Raw genomic sequence first — 22,766 nt, 5'->3', positions numbered from 1 at the left:
GAACAGGAATGTTCACATAGCAGGCCCACTGATGGTATAGTCGATCTGACCATGCCACCACGTATGTTGCACCCCTCACACACTTCAAGCCCATTCATATTGTTGTTCCTAGCGGTGACACAGCTATATTGCTATGCGGGAGAGCATTCACGAACATACATACACAGAGGCATGCCGCGTCCATCTGTAGCATGCCTTCGACTTTCATTCTTGTGGTTCAGCACATAACGTGTTTGACTGCGACAAGCGCAAAGCAGACCTACTGTGCACATGTCTACTGCAGTAGGCCTGTTCCTACAAGTAGAGGCATCCTGTGATGGCGTACCTGTGCACATCTCATATCACACGTTTGGTTGGTGATCCATCGGTCCACGGGCCAGTGGTGGGACGCTGCAGGGGATGTTGCTTTCGAACATATATGCATGCAACCCTGTAAAAGGCAGCGCTATGGCCCTCTCAGATGCTCGCTGTAGCCGTGGGCGTGAACACCGTACACACACATGTGGTTAATGAAGCTGCCGTCGCGCTACCGCCCCATCTCCACCTGTGCCGGTTGCTATCATCCCACATCTCCTTGTATTGTATGTTCAGGCTATGCACCTCATGTGGGGCTTGTGGCCATGCAAGACCGATACTACTATATGCCTTTGCACCCATCACAGACAATGTCACACAGGTACACCGGTGGCGTCTGGCGTCACAGCCTCGTTGCCAGCACATCCACATGTGGTGCGCACATACAACATCTCCTGTGGGACATGGTCAATTAACTCTGCGGGCATGTCCAGCGGTCACATACCACAGCTAACCCTTTCCACATGGCTGGCTATGCAGCACATGTGTCTGTACACCTACTGTCCCGCATGTACCCACGAGCAATGCCCCTACCACCCACATCACATGGTACGCACTACCTGTATGGGAATCGTATGTAAAGTCTGCATCCATGCTATGGCCATTACAGATGACAATTGTACATCAATATGTTACCAACATACCTAGTGGGGGTTGTCATGTGCACATGTTCCCGCACGTGTCAATGTCATTGTTTGTGTCTGTTGGCGGTCATTTGTTATGCATGGTTAACATGGCTTGCCATAAGCGTGCTGTGTGCCCGTGATTCCAGGTACTTCAGTGGGTATTTTCACCAGCATTGTACATTTCCACAGCACATTCCAGCCATCATGTAAACGCCATCTTAGATGACAGTGGGAGGTGTTCCCACCATGCATGCACATATGTCACTGCAGTACGAGGGTGACCCCAGACACGCACATTGTCCAGGACTGGGTTCTGACTGCTGTAGATGTGTGTAATGAGTGTTTCACGACCATGACTGCGCCAGATGGTGTCATCTGGATGTGCCAACATTCACAACACACACCTACATTCACATAGCAGCACATAAAGATCCCTGACCCGATGGACATTCACGAGTTTATGAACACTGTGATGCGGGTATGTCTGTATGACCACTGCATATATCACTGGTAGCCACCAGCATGGCTGCCTACAAGCAGCCAGTGTGTATCCTGTGCAAACATGAGTTACACCTGTCACAACACACCTGTGTCAGATGGCCCTGTAGTGGGTTTGACAGTGCAGTTCCATACATCCCTGTAACGGTATACACATGGAGTGCACCACTATGTTGCAGAGACGTATGTGAGAGCGGTACCTGTGCTTTCTCGACATATGCACACATGGGACATCACCTGAATTTTTACCGTGTCTGCCTTGCCACCTGCTATTGGGGCCACCCTGTGAGTGACATTGTGCGGCCCACATGTAGACTGGCACATGTGATGGCTCAATGGTGAATTAACCCTCGGATGTGTGTGTCTAGCCAGGTGTCCAGTAGCCAGTGGTGCTGCGCAGGGGATGCTGGACATTGCCCTACTCTGTCACTGGGACTGTTGACTATGGTCGCGCCTGTACTTATGCGAGGCATGTGTGGTGTTTGTCAGAAGTCTGATGAGCGGTGTTCAATTTTTACTGCATTGGCTGCCGCATGACCTGTGGACATCTGCCTAAAAGGTTATTGCAGCCCACATGTCCATCTTCACATGCTATGCTGCCTGTGCAGTACTGTCATCATGTCTCTGTCTCGGCAGGGCGGCTGTCACAGGTACGAGTGGGCACAGCATGCAGTGATGTTAATGACAATGCTTACACCCTCCACTGTGCTGTACACAGAAGCACTGCACACACAGTCACAGGCGTGCATGTATTAAATTTAATCTGCGAGTGCCTGGGACCTGCCCTCCATGGCCTACCTACGGCACACCCTGCCAGTCCAGATTGTACACAGATCATTACCTCCCAGGCACATACCTGGACTGCATCACACATGGGTGGGTGGTTGCCACACAACACAGTGATTTTACACACATACTGTATATTCCCGAGACACATTGCATCATGGGTAATCCATGTTCAGATACCCATGTTCGTGAGCTACTCGCACATTGTGACACACACGGCGGTGAATACACTGTACACCACAGGTTACATGCTAGCCCGTGTTGGCATACTGTACATTGCACCTAGGACAGTTGCTACTGCCATGTATTGACAGCATCACACACACTTCCTGGTATGGACTCCCATGTACCCACACATGCTTGGCCATGCAGTACACATAGCTGGGTGACACATTACACAACACATACCACACCTACACTACCCTTGGCATGCACCAAACCTCCATGTGTCTGTGTGACCTGCTATGCCTGCAGACATCCCCTCTGTTTGCTGAACATCCATGCTTCTCAGCCCTACTAGCCACACCATAGACTGCGACCATCGCGGCATGCATGGTACGCCACACTCTACAGGCGGTACTACTGACATCCACTGACAGAGGTAGTTGATGGCATGGCACCCCGTCGATGGACAGTCTGACCATACGGCGACACATATCACAGTGCACTTCCGCTACATTTATGCAGTGGTAGGGACCATGCTATTCCACACAGGGACATGGTGGTACTGGCCTTTTCACAGGCCACAGTGGTATGCCTGTTCCATGCACATGTGCTGTATGGGCACATGTGCAGGCTGTTGCATAGTTACTTACTTTCACATGTGTGTGGTGTGTCCCTTGACAGTCATGGTGTGTCGTCATGGTGAATCACATACTCCACAGATAGCTACCTACACATGACTGCCGCAGATTGCAGTGTGGGCCCTCACGCAGTGTGGTGGTATGTCTCTGCTGTTTGGCTACATCCACATTCAATGCGGCAGCAACAACACTCATGCAGGCATTGGCGACTCAGATGTTGCTGGCATCATGCCTGCCATTGGGGTACCGACCAACAATACACAGTCTCACTCACTACAGGGTTCCAATCCATGGCTGGACATTGTGTTAGCTCTGTGGAGAGATACATAGTACTGCCATGCACACATTATGTCCTAGAACCACGGTCCCAATGTCACCTCAATCTCCGTAGTAGTTGTATCCGCCAACCTGGCTGTTACATGTCTCTGCAGCAGCACACTGCATTGACTGCTAGCCCGTTCATGTCGTTGTGTACCCTGACCACCACATTACCACATCTATCACACTACACATGGGTGGCGTATTGGGCTGCATTTGTACACCCATGACTGGGCCATTCAGTATGGCACTGGGCCACATCCTCACATACATGCTTCACACACTCATTGACGACCTCCATGCCTTTACTGGCACCCTTGTTGGGCTTCTGTGCGCCACAGCACACCACATCCACATGCTGGCCACCTGTCATACCATTGCATGGGTGGTTGGTGTGGTACAGATGGTATCAAATCAGGCATTATCCGCTCTTTGCCCTTCAGCACCATTCCACTTTATGGTATTGCCAATGTACGCATCCAGCATCACATGCACTTATGTCTCCGGATGTTACACCATGTGCCTCCTGTACAGGTCACACAGTGGTGCAGGCATATCATGCTAACTACAACAAGTCAGGTACATGTGACATTGCACAGTCCTCAGTCATGTGGCCCCTCATGCTCACTATTTACTTACATACACTACATGCTGTCACAGAGTATTGTCCATGCCTACATATACCACATCTACATACCTGGCAGCATTCTAGCTCATCCTAGTCATATTGCTAACAACCATACAGGTGTCAGTGTGGCAGATATATCATGTGGATATCATTGCATCAGTTACATCACACATAGTGCATACACATCACCTTTGCATAGTGACAGTCATGCACTGTGTATCTCATGGATGCTGTCCCTATACATGCATATCACATTGTACATGGTTGCTGTACACACATGCCCCACATGGTGCTGTGGTTGCCATATTCCACTATGGCGTGGGTACACATGTGCATGGCCACGCATTTCTGGACCGTATGTGTGGCTGATACATTGGTTGCCCTTGTACCTGTGCCATACACACATGTACACGCGGGCAGTGTTACAATACCACATATGTGGTGTACCTTACACAATGGATACACCTTTACATGTCTCAGTATAGTCATGCCGTGATGTCTGCCCGGCTCAGACTGTTTACACATGCAAATGACAGTCGTGAACACACATCTGTGCTCACCTGCATACCACTAACACAGTGGTGTCCTCTACTCTGCCATGGGCCATGTTCTCCACATTACCGATGCATGTAGTACTCCTACATGGCGTTTGTAGTGGGCAGTGTGGGAGGGCCACTCCTGCATGTGTGCACACATGCCACATTGCTCAGCCTGGGCGTCTGTGTGACCTCCACAGACTGGACACACACCGTGCTGTGGGACATAGGTCCTGTGCACATCCTACAGGGACACACTGTGTCACTACTCATGTGATAGCTCCCTTACTGGTAGGGTGACACAGACCCATGCTACCACCACAGCGGAGTACTGTATAAACATACAGTTGACATCCACCTCTGCCGTTCAGTGGACACTACCATGGGGGGGGTTGACACTACTGTGTACATTGCACATATGTTTACACGGCCCTACGGACATCATTGTTGCACACATTGCACCTGCTACGGAACGTTTGCACATGGTTACTTGCTGTTCACTCCATTTGGTACCTATTCTGCTACTACTCTGTCCCACATGTGCAGGCCATACATATCCTGTTTATGTACATAACATTAGTCCATCCCTCCATCATGCATGCTATGCCTGTGATACTGTCTATGATTTCTGAACATATCCATCATGACAGCTTTGCATTACACATAATTGACATCGGCACCCTACTCACCGGGGATACGTGCCGTCATGCGCATATTCCGTATGGCATCGACGGTATATGCCCATGCACATGTGTGCTGTGACACTATACATACATGTCCTATCCCCTGCTGTGGCACTTCATTGTTCGATATCCACTGACAGCATCAGCGTGGGTGGTGTCATTGTTCTGTGTTTGAAATCCCTATTGGGTCCTTGGGTTATCACGGCTGTGTACATGTTGTCCCACTGCTGTGCACACGTTGTCCACAGACGTTGGTATGCTCTGCGGCTTAGCATTACATAACCACCTTTCACCACTGTCTGCCTGATGGACAGGTATCTTTACTTACACACATCGTTCACATACAGTGCAGATTCGTCATACATATCATGCGTTACACAACAGTACATATCGTGGGTTCAACATACCTTTCCGGCCTTTGCTTCTGTATGCGTAAATATCTTCTGCTTGCTTGCTTGCTTGCCTGCTGTGGATTCAGTATGTGTTCGGTATGAACATATGGTTTGAATATCCAGGGAGTCCTCCTTTTATTCGTCGTCACCTGAGGCATGTGGGTTCATCACCAATAGCTGTTCCTCGGTGTGTACTTATGCGCATATCACCGGTGATCCTCCTCCATTAAATGCGTTCGCAGCGAAACTAGGCCATGGTTCATTCCTCGTGTGGCCGTTGGTTATTTGCACTACCTTCGTGGGGATGGTATGTATTGTATCATGTTTGTGTGACTACATCCGCTATGTGTGGTGTCAGGTACATATCGCTGTGTTGTTAGCCGTAGATTGTGTGTGTTGGGTATGATATTTTGTTCGACATGTGGGTGTCCGTGTCCTGGCGGCGTCTGTCGATGGCGTTGTGCATTTAGATGTGTAACATAGCTGTCGGCTGCTGCTAGTGTTTCCCACGCGGCTTGTTGCGGGTATGCCGCTGTCATTGACTGCCTGTATGTGTTTGCTACGGTTTCGGCTGGTATCCCTTTGATATGTGCGATGGGGTATATCTGCGGATGTGGGTGACCAGTGCGGTGTGGGTCTTGCATTTATACATGCACAATATGCTTGTGTGTGTGCTCCATCCCTGCTTGGGGAGCTGCAGGTTACCTGTCTGTTGTTCTGGGAGTGTTTGTTTTGTTGATGTCGTGTGGTGTCCGTATCGCCTGCATGTGTGCTTCCTGCATGTATTCCTCCTTCACATCGGCTATATATCGGCGGATGTTCATACGTGCCTACTATCCATTGGCATTTTATCACTGATAGTTACGGTGATTGTGGTCCTGTACTTGGAACGGCCTGTATGCTACCAGTTGCCTCCTATTCGTGTGGCGCTTGCTTACTTAACAGTCATGGAACACACTGCGGTATTTACGTGTCGATGTAGCCACGATCGGTGCCGGGATGACACAAGCGTATCTTCGCCGTACATGCCTGATGCTGTGTAACATTGCCGACATGTCTTGTTAAGTCTACCATATGGCCGCCATACATGCGGTCATAGTTTGTACATGCGTCCTTTGCGTCTTCTGTTGGCTATGGTCCTGTGGTACATTCTGGGACATTACCGCTTAGGCATCGTTTTACGTCACCACGCACCTAGCCACTGAGGGGCTGTCAATACTACTTTGTGGGCACTGCTATACATACGCCTATGGTTCCTGTACTGTACGCCTACACATGCTATTCCACTCCACCTGTGACATGTCACCTACATACACAATTTACAGTGGCACACACATTACACACATGCAGTGGAAGACACGACAAACTCACCTCACACATACACATATTCCCGCCGTAGCTCTCAACCTTCCATTTCCAAGATGAGGAACACACACCTTCATAATGTGTAACAGATGGGCAAAATGTGGAACACATACTAATGGCTTACTAACAACTTCAGCTAAGAGGGTCATAGGATGGTTGAAATATGCTGATTTACTTACAAGGAAGAACCTTTGATGAATTCATATGATTACTTTGTATTTACCAGGTTTCATTTATATATATTCCTAACAATGAGTGTGTGACAGACTATTTCAATGTTGAACTTTGAGGAACTTCGCGGAACATGAACTAATTTTGACCCCAGATGAGGTACATTCCTCATAATGACGTACACTTGACAGGTATGATTGCCGCTTTCGCACCGATGGTTGAACACAATACCTACGTTGGCCGCATCGCCGGCGGCCGTGTGTACCTCCGCAGTCATATCCTATGGATATGACACGCATATCCCGTTACTGTACCGTGGCCTGGCGATCATCCCGACCCGCGGATATACATTGATGCAGGTTGACATTTCCATGGCTGGCGTTCCCTGCTATGGCCACCCTCCCGGATGATCGGGTTGTCGTTCACTCTGTTTACTATGTGGAGATATCACGTCTTACTTATCTGTCGACTTACATCCCTGGGTTCCATATTAACCTGTTGTACTTTATATCTGTGTATGTGTACATATGTTTGTATGTGTGTACTGATATCTATTTCCATATCTGTGTATGCACATAAGTACATATGTAGTCGACTTGCAGCGAAAGTGGCAGCATACCGCTACGCCGTCTGCTGTGGAGCCGGCGTGCGGTCGAGGTGTTGGCGTTCCATGCTCTGCTGGCTATTGGGTGTGCAGTGTTTGGGTGGTGCCTTTGTTGGACTCACACATAGGTCCGCACATACGGTACACATTACGGGCGGACATGTTTGTGTGGCGTCCAGTTTACTGTGTGTGCAGGTAAGGAGGTGTCAGTCCATGGGGCCTACACTGTCAAAGTATGTGCTATGTGTTCCCTCTTTGCCAGGCGTAGGCATATTGGGTACGCCTCCGTCTACCTACTGGGGCTGGCACAGTGTGTTCATGGCGCTGAATGCCCTGTGCCTGTGCTTGCCTTGGCAGTTGTGGCGGGCTTGGTGGCCCTCCAGCATTATGTCCCTGCAGCAGCTGTTTCCGCAGAATCATATTGTGTAGCATACAACATACTATGAATATGTGGGCACATGTGCCTGGAGAGTACTGCAAGGCTCCACGGATGTATCAAGCACCAGAAACGTGATTTCAACATCCCAAACACGCTCTATGATTATTCTAGTTTGTGCGTGTGCCTCATTATGGCGTTCTTGCATGTGTGTGTGTGCATTTCTGATGGGTGTCATCAACCACGGCTCCAGTGCGTAGCCAGCATCACCCACAAGGTGACCTTGTGTGACGTCCCCCCTGGCGAATACCTGATACAGCTGTGAGGCATGCCAGATATGGGAGTCGTGGTAGCTTCCAGGGCTGCCAGCACACACATCCATGATAATGCCCTGCGCATTGCACGCGACCTGGCAATTGATGGAGGGTATCCGTTGCGGTTTATGTAGCGTCTACCGTGCTCCCGGGTGGTGACTTGATTTCTATGTGCGTACAGTCTATCGCACCCAGTACCTCCGGGTATTGTGCCACACGGTGGAAGCGGCGCATATTGCTAGCCAACTCCTCCTGAGATCTGGGGAAGTTTATGTACTCATGGGCATGTCGTAACATGGCATCCAGGAACTGGTGTAGTACCCTGGATGCTGATGCCTGTGAGATGCCCATTATATCCCGGTTGGCCTTTGAAAGGTACCTGTAGCCAGTATTCGCAAGCTCACACATACCTTTGTGTCCACTGGGATGGGCTCCCCTCTGTTGTCTCTTGTTCTCAGGCGTGGCCGGCACAGCTCCACTATTTGCTGTAACGTGTCCCTGTCCACCCTGTAGCGATCTACTATCTCCAGGTCTTGCAGCCCCTGGTAGGTCACCCTTGGTCTGAACACTCTCCTTCTCCTGTGAGGCCTACGGTAGTTGTCGGCACCATCCTCCGCAACTCCGTCTGTCTCTGACACATACCGATGCATCACGGCCACGGCGGCACCCAACATATACATATTAAAAGTTCCCCGTCTGTTTACACCCTATGGTGCGGCGTTTGGGAAATCGCACTGTGTGTTATGTGCATTCACACTTTATACTGTTGTGCTGTACACCCGGTGATGTCATTGGGTGTGTCTGTGCGAACGTATCTGTGGATTATCTTCCGTGGATTACCGTTGCAACTGCAACGCTGTTGCCTTTGCTGTTACATTGCCCTTGCCTGCATTGGCTTGGCTTTGCATCTTACCTTACTGTTTCTGCACGTTGCACCTACTATTGCCTGCAGTGCATCCTGCAGGCACATGGCATCTGTTGCACTTTGTCTGCCGCCACCGTTATCCTACCTCTGTACTTGCCTGTGCTATTTCGGTTCTTTGCTCTTTGCATTTCAACTACATCCCCTACTATCTTTGCATTCCTATGCCTCCCCTTTCCCGTTTTGCAGGGGTCTGCATGCAGAGTTATCAGCTGCCGCCATTTGCCCTTCCTGCATTCATTGGTGTTGATTGCTCATTGCGGCTCCAATTACACTGCTTCCGCATTTCCTCATATTCTCCGCATTACCTTCCTATATCCGTGTTTGTTGACGGGGAGGCCGTCACATGACTGGCTTGGGGTTCGTAGTCATCCTTGTGCACATGCATCTGTGCGCGCATTATGTACTCTCAGCGCATCTATTTCCTCACACGCCGGTCCTGCTGCTGTGATGTGCATTGTACAGCCCATGTTTGCTGGCCTCCAATGTGCTTCCTCCTACAGTGGCACAGCCTCTGAGATTGACATGTATCCCGTGTGGCCACTCCTCGGTGTACTACCGCTCGCCGTTTGCTCCATCCTTACACGGCTGTTTTTGCGATTCACTATTATCTGCCTCATTTGCATGGCATTGACTGTTAATACATGGTTCTGGCGCGAACACTGCCGCCACTCCTTGACAACCATTGCGCTGGGGTTGAAGCTTTACATACATACTATGGTGTGTGGTGGCTGTGCAGCTGATGTGTGTTATACTGCTCTTTTAGGACATTGTCATATTATTTCATTGCTTTGCAACTTCTGTGCACATATCCAGGGGTTCTGCTGTGCTTTCTACGTACATGCCATTTATGTCATTTTTTACATTTTGTGCATATTTTCTTTGGACATTCTCGGTGCCTTTCCCCATTGGCATATTGCACCTGTATGATACCTGACTTTGACAGCCTTCCGTTACTCCTCGGTCATGTTTGGGTAAATGTAAACTGTTTTTTTTGGTTTACATTGCCGTGCCCTGTGCCTGTGCCACTTCGTGGATCGCTATTTCCCTTCATTTGCATGGTGCAATACCGCACACAGTGTGTTTTGCATACCTACGCCGGGGGCGGAGCAGGTCTGGCGCACGCCGGTAGTGCACGTGGAATTGATTCATACCTGAATCGCTCAGCAGCCATATTTGGCGTTATAATGCCGACGCTATGCTGGCGCCTGGCGCAAGGTTCATGAATCCCGGGGAGTTAATTATTTTGCAGACTTTAACTCATCATAGCCAAATATGCCTCCAGAGTGTTTTACAGTATTTTGGTACATCTTGACCTAATATTCTCTGTTGACTGTAACTACATAGATTTTCATTTCTTGGTACATTTATATTTATCAGCATAATGAGTATATTTTATTACAAAGAACAATTACTTGCATTATTGCCATTTTTCAAACCCAAACTGCCTTTACTGACTGCTGCCGCATGTTTGAAATTTTATATAACAAAAATGTAGGCTCACATTTTGTCACCCCTGGATTAGACCATCTTATCTTTAGATCTTAGTCCTATACCTGCTTTTTATTAGTAATTATAGTTCTTACACTAAAAAACTTCTGGATAAACCTTGTACACTTTGGCAGAGTCCTACTTATGATGTTAAACTGACTGAGTGTAAGATTGTTGCTGCTGTTTCTGTCTAGGCTTTATATTTTATTGACAGGTTGGTTTGTAACAAATCAAATATTTATTCTGACCTAATGTGTGCTAATCACAAATGTTTATTACTGAAACTTGGTTAGACACTAACTCTGGTCCAATTTTTATGCCTGGCTCTCCCTGGCATCTCTGCTTTTTTCATCATTTTAGGCTTGATTGAGCTGGTGTGGGGTAGCTACTGTCCATCATACTGCTATCCCTTTTAATCATATTCAGACAGGGTCAGCTAACTCCTATGAGTGTGCTCTGGGATTTGGATGTTCTTTTATTTGTTTCATAATTTATTGACTTCTTCTGGTACAGGAGTTTACACACTTCCTTAATTCTTCTATTTTAAATCATCCACATTGGTTAGTTGTGGGTGATTGTAATGTCAGGGTGGATGTTGTCCGTGTGGCTTTTCTACTAATTTCTTTGTATTATGAATAGCTTTGATTTTAGACAAGAAACTGGCTATTGTTACTCACATGCATGGCCACATCAAGGACATTATGTTTCAAGATAGAATTCCTATTTTTAACCTGTCCATCAAACTCGTGATCTGTCTGGATCATTTGACTATGATGTTTTCAGTTAATTTACATTACTCTTATTCCCATGAAATTAGCTATGGTTCTTACAGCAACCTCTAGGTGGTTTCCCTTGAGAATTTTACATCCACTCTCCCATCTTTTTCAACCACTTGCTACAAGGATCTTGAGTATCTTGTTAATACTAATAACAGTATGAGGATAGGCTCTTGATCAGGTAGCTCCTCTGAAAATGTGTCCAGTTTGACTAATTCCGAGACAGTTATTGTTTGATCAGTCTCTAAAATATTTTTCAAGGTCTGATCATAAACAGAAATGGATGTGGCAGCACATGGGTCTGTTTGAGAAAAGGTTTGCATTATACAGTCATTTTTTCAGCTTATCACTTGGAGGTGAATCATTAACAGCCCGACTATCATTCTAGATTGATCTCTAAGGCTGCCAGATATTCTTTGACCTTACTTTGAATATTTGGTCACATTTCTAATCATCAGTGTCTTGGCACTTTGCAGACTCTCTCTTCAGTTTAATATGACATAGCTTTGTTTTCCAGAACTCTCCTCATCAGTTCCTCAGCCCCCCCTCCCAACTCTGTTTGCTTTGCAGTCGGTCACTGGGAGATGTCCTTTCAGTTTTACAGGGAAGAGTTCACCATTCTTGACACTGATGACCTAAATGCTCTTATCTCTGGTATGTGTAACACTCCCTGTTCTTTGGATCTGTACCCTGCTAGGTATGTGGTGGCATTTCTAATAGCTACAGATCCACTGATATATGAGATTGTCACCACCTCTCCTAGCAGTAGGATATTTCCCTCTTATCCAAAGGAGGATCTTTTCCCCCCAACCCCTATAAACTCTGGTTTGAACTCTGATGATCTTGACAATTACCATCCTTTCCTGGATATTCTCTTTCTTGCTAAGATTCTTGACAAAGTGGTTTACCTTCAGCTGGAGAGTTATCTAAGTGACCAGGGCATTTTTGATCAATTCCAGTCAGGGTTTAGGGCTAGACACAGTTGATACATCTCTTTCTAGAAATTTTAACATTCATCTAGCTGAGACATATCAGTGTTGTTATTTAGTTCTGGTCCTCCTTGATCTCTCATCAGCATTTGACTTGGTGGACCATTCTACTCTTTTATGTTGTCTGAAGCATTACTGTGGTATCTTTCAAGTCATTCTTGAAAGAATTGCTTCATATCCATAGACAGCCAGCATGTTGCCAAGGCAGCCTTTAGTTTTGCCAGCTCTCTGACCATTAATTAATTGATTTATTGATGCAGATTAGACATAGAGCTGGTCAGGCTGTGTGCAGGATGCATACATCCCACCTGTCATCATGCAGCATATGGAGAAATACATTCCCAGTAGAATCAAAGCTGTGCCAGTATCTGGGAATACTGGCCTCTAGGATATTCCAGAAGCATATGACTTATACTATCAGAGTGACCCAGACAACTGTTAGCTGCACAATAGGACAGTTCTGGGCAGTTATATGCGGCAAAGTGGATTAGTTCATCCACTTCCCAGCAACACCCAGGGGGCACCAGGCTGCCAAGAAATGGCTGTATTCTATTGCAAACTTCCCCCATATCTGTGGTGCAAGTGACTGCACCCATTTTCTAATCAGAACCCTTGATGGAGAGGACATTGAGTGTTACATTAACAGAAAGGGGTCACCATCACTAATTTGTCAAGTACTGTGCTTAGCTGATGGCCTCATTGTTAATCTGATGGCAACACATCCCAGTAGTATGCATGATGTAGCAATAAGGAGAGAAAGTACTTATAGGCTTTTCATAAAGGTGACATTCCTGAGGAGCTACTACTAGGTAAGTATATCTGTGTGTGACTAACATGTTCTAGCTCATGATGTTGTAGTGTGAAGCAACCTTTCTAATGTTCTCTCCACTTTTACAAACAGGTAACTGTTGCTGTCCATGGGAAACCAGGCTCATGACTCCATTTTGAACCCCATCTATACCCGCGTAGGATGCATTCAAGAGATCACACACCACAACAAGAAATGTCATTAAACAATTGTTTGGCGTGCTGAAATCAAGATTCAGATATCTGGACATATCTAGGGGTGAACTGTAATACACACACGAAAAAGGCTTCAGAAATGGTCACCAATAATGCTGTATTGTACAATACGATTATATCCAGTACAGTGGCCTGCCTTCCCAGGAGGAGTGATCTATCCATGAACCTCATATGTCTGAAGCAGAGCTGTCAGGGCATTCACAAGATGATCAGGAGGATTGAAGGTAAAGAACATCCATGTGAAGGTGATGAATGCTGGCAACATTGCAATGAATGGGTGAGAAATGTTGAATTATTACATATCAGCCATACACAAGTTCACAGATAAAAAGGTGATGTGTACTCATTGGTATCAGCCTTTCAACCCAACATGTGACAGACACAGTAAAAACCCTTAGGGTTGCCCATGGGAAGCATCATGCATTAGCCATCCTGCACTACCTTAATACTGCATACTAACCCTAACTAGCCCCTGGCTCCAACCCTAATCCTCCACCTTACCTTACAAAAAACCTTCCCATAAAACTGTCAATACACAATACATTCTCGGATGCATAAACACCCACAAACACACACTACCAGTGCTACATGTATCCCCTTACTTAATCCCAGTCCTAACCCTAAAATACACACAAATTTGTCTATCTGTAACTTTGACATTCTAAACCACCCCTAGTGCTTGTCAACCAAACATATGTTCAACAAACACACAGGAACTGTCTGTTTATAGCACAGTACTGTGTTTAGCAGATTGGCTGCTGTTGTCATGTGCTTAGGATAGAAGCACACTGCAAAATATACATAAGGGTGCATAATGCGTGATACAGATACATAAATGACATGATAAATAAACTTAAGTGGGTTGTCTGCACTGATCTGGTCACAAAAAGTCCAGAACATGTCATGTCTATACCTAGTGGATTTGGCTTTATTAGCCTGAATGGAGGAAAAAACGAAAGTCACAACAGCCTGAATGGAAGCATAAAGACTTAAAAAGTAAAACAAAAATCATGGACATTCAGAAGCTACATATGTAGCTGAAACACTGGTATGTCCTCAAAGGGTCATTTGCATATATCCCATGGACCTCCACTACAGCAAGTTTAAGGTGCGACAAAGTGAAGACTCTAGGTTTGCTGAGTCTTTCTTGCACTTCCTATTGTTTGCTGTAGTTTAAATATAACTTGTATGCATACAGCATTAACCGTGACTGCCTGTCTTTTGTATGTACAGAACAGGAGAGAGACTGTTTCATTAATTCCAGTGTCAATAACATGTATCACATGATCACCTTGAGGATAACTGACAAACCTGTATTCTATGTATGGTTATGCAGGTCAACATGACACCTTCAGCTGTGTCCATGCTGCTACATGAGGTGTACAATATGTAATATTTCCACAGAGCCAAAAGCAGTATACATATTTTTATCACATGCATTTGGTCACAGTATTAATGTTTTGACATTTCATTCTGATATGTCTCATTGCTTCACATATATGTGCATTTATATAGTGATATGAGCAATATTTGTAGCTGACTTTCAGTGTTTCACATTGTTGCCTTTATCATGACACAGCAGGATAGTGCTCTGATAATTTGAGATCTTACCTGTGTGTACACGACTGTGTGATATGCACACAATGTCCAGTACTGTTGATGTTTCCTGCATATTCGTCATCTTAACAAATGTTCTTGTTGTATATCCTGTCTGTGTATTAGGTTAACGTTATGTTATGTTCATTACCAGGCATACCTGCATTACTGTAGTATGTGCAGTATGTACTGTACTTTCTGTGTATTATGTTAACGTTATATTATGTTTATTAACAGGTATACCTACATCACTGCAGTATGTACTGTACTCTCTGTGTATTATTTTAATGTTATGTTATGTTCATCACCAGGCATACCTGCATTACTGTAGCATGTGTAGTATGTACTGCACTCTCTGCGTATTATGTTAATGGTATGTTAGGTTCATTAACAGGTATACATACATTGCTGTTGTATGTATTGTACTCTCTGTGTATTATGTTAACATTATGTTATGTTCATTACCAGGCATACAAGCATTACTATAGTATGTATTGTATGTGCTGCACTTTCTTTGTATTATATTAACATTAAGTTATGTTCATTAACAGGTATACCTACATCACTGCAGTATGTGCTGTACTCTCTGTGTATTATGTTAGTGTTATGTTATGTTCATTAACAGATATACCTACATCACTGCAGTATGTACTGTACTCTCTGTGTATTATGTTAAGGCTATGTTATGTTCATTACCAGGCATAGCTACATTACTGCAGTATGTACTGTGTTATCTGTGTATTATGTTAAAGTTATGTTATGTTCATTACCAGGCATACAAGCATTACTATAGCATGTGTTGTATGTACTCTACTCTCTGTGTATTATTGTGACATTATGTTATGTTCATTACCAGGCATACCTACATCACTGCACTATGTAGTGTAGTCTCTGTGTATTATGTTAACATTATGTTATGCTTATTAACAGGTATACCTACATCACTGCAGTATTTTCTGTACTTTCTGAGTATTATGTTAATGTTATGTTTCTTACAAGGCATACTTACATTGCTGCAGTATGTACTATACTCTCTGTGTATTATGTTAACATTATGTTCATTACCAGGTGTACCTACATCACTGCAGTATGTACTGTACTTTCTGTGTATTATGTTAACATTATGTTATGTTCATTACCAGGCATACAAACATTATTATAGTATATGTAGTATGTATTGTACTCTCTGTGTATTATTTTCACATTATGTAATGTTCATTAACAGGTATACCTACATCACTGCAGTATGTACTGTACTGTCTGTGTATTATGTTAACATTATGTTATGCTCACTAACAGATATACCTACATCACTGCAGTATTTTCTGTACTCTCTGTGTATTATGTTAATGTTATGTTATGTTTCTTACCAGGCATAATTACATTGCTGCAGTATGTACTGTACTCTCTGTGTATTATGTTAACATTATGTTCATTACCAGGTATATCTACATCACTGCAATATGTACTGTACTTTCTGTGTATTATGTTAACGTTATGTTATGCTCATTACCAGGCATACCTGCATTACTGTAGTATGTGTAGTATGTGCTGTACTCTCTGTGTATTATATTAACGTTATGTTAAGTTCATTAACAGGTACACCTACATTACTGCACTATGTACTGTACTCTCTGTGTATTATGTTAACTTTATGTTATGTTCATTACCTGGCATACAAGTATTACTATAGTATGTGTAGTATGTACTGTGCTGTCTGTGTATTATGTTAACGTTATGTTATGTTCATTAACAGGTATACCTACATCACTGCAGTATGTACTGCACTCTCTGTATATTATGTTAACAGTATGTTATGTTCATTAACAGGTATATCTACATCACTGCAGTATTAATGCAGTATGTCCTGTACTCTGTATTATGTTAATGTTGTGTTATGTTATGTGCATTAGCTGGCATACTTGCATTACTGTAGTATGTGTGTATGTACTGTACTCTCTGTGTATTATGTTAACGTTATGTTATGTTCATTAACAGGTATACTTACATTACTGCAGTATGTACTGTACTCTCTGTGTATTATGTTAACATTATTATGGTATGTTCATTACCAGGCATACCTACATTACTGCAGTATGTACTGTACGCTCTGTTTATTATGTTAACATTATATTATGTTCATTACCAGGAATACCTACCTTTCTGCAGTATGACTATCACGAGTCTGCATTTATTTAGGAGGAAGTGTGCCCTGCATACAGATACTATCACACCTCATGTTCTTACTGCTTACATATATAACATACCTCTCAACCTCTTAGTGCAAGACATCTTGACAAAGCCTAAAATAATGGGGGACAAAGCACCAAAAATAGGGACAGATTTTAAATATTGTTCTTACAATCTTAGAAGGTTGATGGAATAACATAATTTGTTTTGCCGTGCATTTTCTGAAGGATATGAAGCCTGAAGCTCAACCATAAATCATTATTTACTGACTTCAATCCACAGTGATTTGCCAGAAAACCACAGATTTTATGAAGAAATGACTAAAAATATGTGGGAAGAAGTCTAGACATTCTGCAAAAATCTAGACAGCTGAGAGGTATGATACATAATGACTGTATTGAATACATATCCACTCTTCAGTCAGGTATTGGGTGTCCATATGTCTTTTTCAGTGCTGATGTAAACATTTTAGGAGACAGCAATTCATATGCATATAGTATTCCATGGTAGTGCCTTGTTATCCACAAGTCATATTCCTCGTGACATGTATTGCCAAACAACTATGTGTAAAGAGTATGCTTATTATTAATTGTCACTAATACCCAGGATTTGATGGTTAGGCACACTGAAGTAACAAATATGTATCTTCATCTCTGCAGATATATGTACAAACCTGTGATATCTGTGATCTACATGTATGATTGACAGTGCTGTGGGTAGAACGTCATTACTTATTTGAACTGCATATTGGCATGGCAATGTCATGGCATGCAATACAATTTTTATAATATTGTATTAATTGCATGTTTCATAGTTTTGTAGATGAGACAGTCCCCTATCTAGAGACTATGTCAGAGAGGAATTGCTCAACCCCTGCTGCAGAGATCTAAGCCTAAGGTCAAAGGAGCAGATGAGGGCAGTTAGAGGCCAGGACTATCAGACACTGTTGCTCCACAAGCACAGCAATGATCACCTCTCCACCTGAGGCTGATGACGTGAGGAACCAACTTCAGAAATTCATCACTGGTGTATTCTTCACCTCAATGTAGGCTATGATATATGCATTGCTTACTGTACTTATTTCCTTGCTTCACTTGAAAGAAAGTTACTGTTTGTCGTTTTTGCATTTAAGTTACCTGTAACACATTGCACTTAAGTTACCTGGCACTTGCTCGCTAAAACAATTATATAAGTCAGCACTAAAAATTAAAAGCACTACACCCTCACTCCCCACTGGCCCTTGTTTTCAATTATTAAGGAATTCCCAATATTATTCTAGCATGTCCAAAGGTCAGTTGTCAATCTCCTCTCCGGTCCAGCTGGTGAATCTGGGAATCTTGAGGCAATGTTACAACTGCCTCATGTACACAGACAACTCTCTCCTCCTCCCAACAAATTCCAACACATGTGAGAGATGCAACCATATAGCCAAACTGGAGGCTAAGCTCTCTCAACTCAGTACTGGCATAACCAGTCAGGAGGAGAAGGAAACCACACTCACTACAATTCCAGTCTCACATAGACCTACCACGACAGCAAACCAAACACATAATCACACAAAAACATACTCGGAGGCTCTAAATAAAGATCTGCCTAAGCAGCAGAGACCTCCAAAGCAGACACCCAGGCAACCGCTACCCCAAAACAAAACACGGGCAACACATATCTCACAAAGCCAGTGTGCCGAACAGTCACAGCCCTTAAGACTAAACAACACACCTAACACACTTGTAATAGGTGACTCTATCGTCAGGCACACTGACGTCCCGCTCACCAGGCTGAACAAGGAGAGGGTCATGGTGAGCAGCCTGTTGGGCGCTAGGATCCGCCACATAACACAAGCACTCAGGTCACTCCAAGGCAAGTACAAATATGACTCAGTCATTGTCCATGCTGGTGTGAATGACCTGAGATGTACCTCCCTGGACTACATGAAAAGAGACATAAAGGAGCTCTCTGAGCATGTAGCCCAGGCCGGTATGACCCTGACCTTGAGTAGCATCTTACCCTCACCAAGAATGATGCCACAATATGAAGACAAGATGATCAATTTCAACAATTGGCTTAAGTACTGCTGTCATTCAAAGGGGATCCAATGCCTGTCAGCTTGGGATGATATACTCGACAAGCCACGATGCTTCGCTAGGGACAGCTTGCACCTGTCACCCATGGGCTTTCGGATATTGGCAAAGGCTCTTGCTACCCCCATAGTGCCTTTTTTAGGCAAGGCTCAAAAGACAAACCCACCTCCATAGGTATCACAAGGGATAAGAAACTAAGAGTAATGCTACTCAATGCCAGAAGTCTAAACCTCAAGATGCACGCACTCGAAACTCTCCTTAGCATGGAGAACATCAATATCTGTGCAGTAACAGAAACCTGGTTCAGGGCTCCCGAGAGCACCCCAGCACTACCAGGTTATACCTCATACCATGCTTTTCGGCCCCAAAACTTGGACCAAACCACAAAAGGAGGGGGAGTATCGATATTCATCAAAGATACCCACACCTCCAGATTGGTGGCAAAGCACGAAGCATCAGAGACTAGCCATGTGCAACTAACAGTGGGTAAAACTGCCTTCCAGTTTATAGCCTGCTACAGACCACCCTCCTAAACCCAGGAACCCCACTCGGCCTTTCTGAGAACACTAGAAAATATGAAGGTCTCTCCAAACACCATTATATTGGGCGACTTCAACTACCCAAACATAGACTGGGAGCATTACTCTAGCTCCAACACCCTAGCCCAAAGGTTCCTAGAATTTATAAACTCAAATGCTATGGAACAACTTGTTACCACTCCCACAAGAGGGATAACATACTGGACCCGATCATCACCAACATGGGGACTCTATGCTCCAGACCAGAAGTGTATCCCTCACTGGTAAGATCAGACCATAAACTAATCTCACTGGATATTCACATCCCTACCCCACCCCCTGCCCAGAAAACCACAGTGAAAAACTTCTCTAAAGCAAATTTCACACTCCTCAAAACTGAGGTGGAATCCTTCAAAGCCCCCGGGCCTGTGGAAAATACAGCCCAGACCGCAGAATCCTTTATAAATGCATTCTATGAACACCTTCAGGAATGCATGGATCATGCGATCCCAAATAAAATCAAGACCCAATCCTCCAAAGGCAGACGTCCTGTCTGGTGGACCCCAGCCATAAACAAACAATACAATAGAAGGAGGAAGCTACTAAATGATAGAGCAAAATCCCAAAAAGGGAAGGCATCACTGATCAGTATTAGCAAAAACTACGGGCACTCATAAAATTGTCTAAGGCCAGCTTCGAGAGAAAAATTGCACAGGACACTAAGGATAACCACAAGGCTTTCTTTAGTTATGTTAGGAACCTGGGTGGTAATTCCCAGATATGCTCAGAATTAGTCCAAAATGACAAAAATACACTGAACCCACAGACATTGCCAACATCCTAGCTGACAGGTTCAGCGCAAACTTCTCCCCTCCCCACCAAAGGGCAAATATCTATCCCAGCAGAGCTGCCCCTGACATCTCAGATGCTCAGGTAAGAGCCGCCCTCTCCAAAGCAAAAACACAGCATCAATGGGACCAGATGGTGTCCCGGGCTCGTCCTACATGAACTCCAAGAAGAGCTAAACCCAAACATAAAACTACTGTTCAATCTCAGCCTTACTACAGGATATGTGCCCAAAGAGTGGCGTACAGCAACAGTGGTCCCTCTCCATAAAGGTGGTGCCTCAACAGATCCTGGAAACTATCGCCCCATAAGCCTGACTAGCTTGGTCTGCAAAGCTATGGAAAGGATCATCATGGACCTCATAAATAAAGATATTGGGGACCTACAGACACTGGATCCTACCCAGTTCGGCTTTGTTAAGGGCAGATCCTGCCTCTTAAACCTGGTTGATTTCTTTGAAACAGTCACCAAGGCCATTGTCGAGGAGAAGGTGGTCCACACAGCCTACCTGGACCTCGCAAAAGCCTTCGATACAATACCCCACTCGGGCATTATAGATAAGCTCACCAGCTTAAATATAAACCCCTATGTCACTAGATGGATTGCAAACTGGCTCAAGGACAGAACCCACATGGTTAGAATTGCTGGAGCCATGTCAGACTCCAAACCAGTTACAAGTGGTGTCCCACAAGGCTCAGTCCTGGGACCTCTCTTGTTCAGTATATATTTCTTGGAGGTACAGGCCAACATGGAAGGACTGTGGCTGACCAAGTTCGCAGATGACTGCAAACTGGGCACCATAATCGACTCTCCAGCCAACACAAGCATCCTCCAAAAGGGCCTCATAGAAACAGACAACTGGTGCCAGAGCCATGGCCTCAAGCTAAATGCCAAAAAGTGTATAGTCATCCCCTTTGGCAAAAACAAAGTGCCCACAAATTACCACATAGGTGGTAATCCATTAAGTACAGAAGAAGTAAATAGGGACCTGGGGTCCCAAGTTGATAGCAATCTCTCATTTGACAACCACGTGGCCAAAGTGGTTAGAAAACATTTTATATAGCCCACCTAATCATGAAGGGATTCACATCTAGATCAGGGAGGTCATCGTGCCTCTTTACTCATCCCTCATCAGGCCCATAATTGAGTACAATGCCCCTTTTGGGATGTACCTTACCAGACACCTGCAGCAACTGGAAAGACCCCAAAAGTACCTCACCAAGAGGATCAAAGGGCTCAAACAGATGCCATATGCTGCCCGGTTAAAGAAACTCCAGCTCTACTCAATGGCATACCGCCTGTTCAGAGGCGATCTGTGCCTGACGTATAAAGCCATGTCCAACCTGGAATTAATGGACATGCTGCACCTCAGAAAATCCAAATCCCATCGAGCTACGTGCTTGAGAGACTTGAACCTCAGCACTGAAATAAATAGGACATGCTGGAGGGACAGATTCATAACCCAGAGGCTCCCTTCACTCTGGAATAAAATCCCAGTCCAGGTTAGGCAGAGTCCCTCATTGACTCTCTTCAAGAGGAATCTTGATAAATGGATGGGAGATCGTAGGTTTACCCTGGGTATCACTTCTGTGTCACTGTTAGACAGAGGCACAGTATACTAACCTCGAAAAAGGGCATAGCAAAATAAATTTAAAATGGGTGGCGAAAGCCAAACACATTCTGGCTAGGCTTATAAATGCCCTAGGGCAGATAGCCTAGTATGAACCTATGAACCTATGAACCTATGATGGGGAATTTCTTCTAGAAATGGCATGGGTAATGAACAACTCATGGGAGATCATAACAGAGCTCATTCATAAGCTATTCTCCAACCATAAGAATGCCTACAGAGTGTAAATATAGTCTATGTGTTGCTTTTG

This window comes from Protopterus annectens, chromosome 3.part0 (genome assembly GCF_019279795.1).
Source record: "Protopterus annectens isolate FY-2018-M chromosome 3.part0, PAN1.0, whole genome shotgun sequence".
Taxonomy (NCBI): domain Eukaryota; kingdom Metazoa; phylum Chordata; order Ceratodontiformes; family Protopteridae; genus Protopterus; species Protopterus annectens.
The sequence above is the reverse complement of the archived record's forward strand: the minus strand, read 5'-3'. Positions refer to the sequence as shown.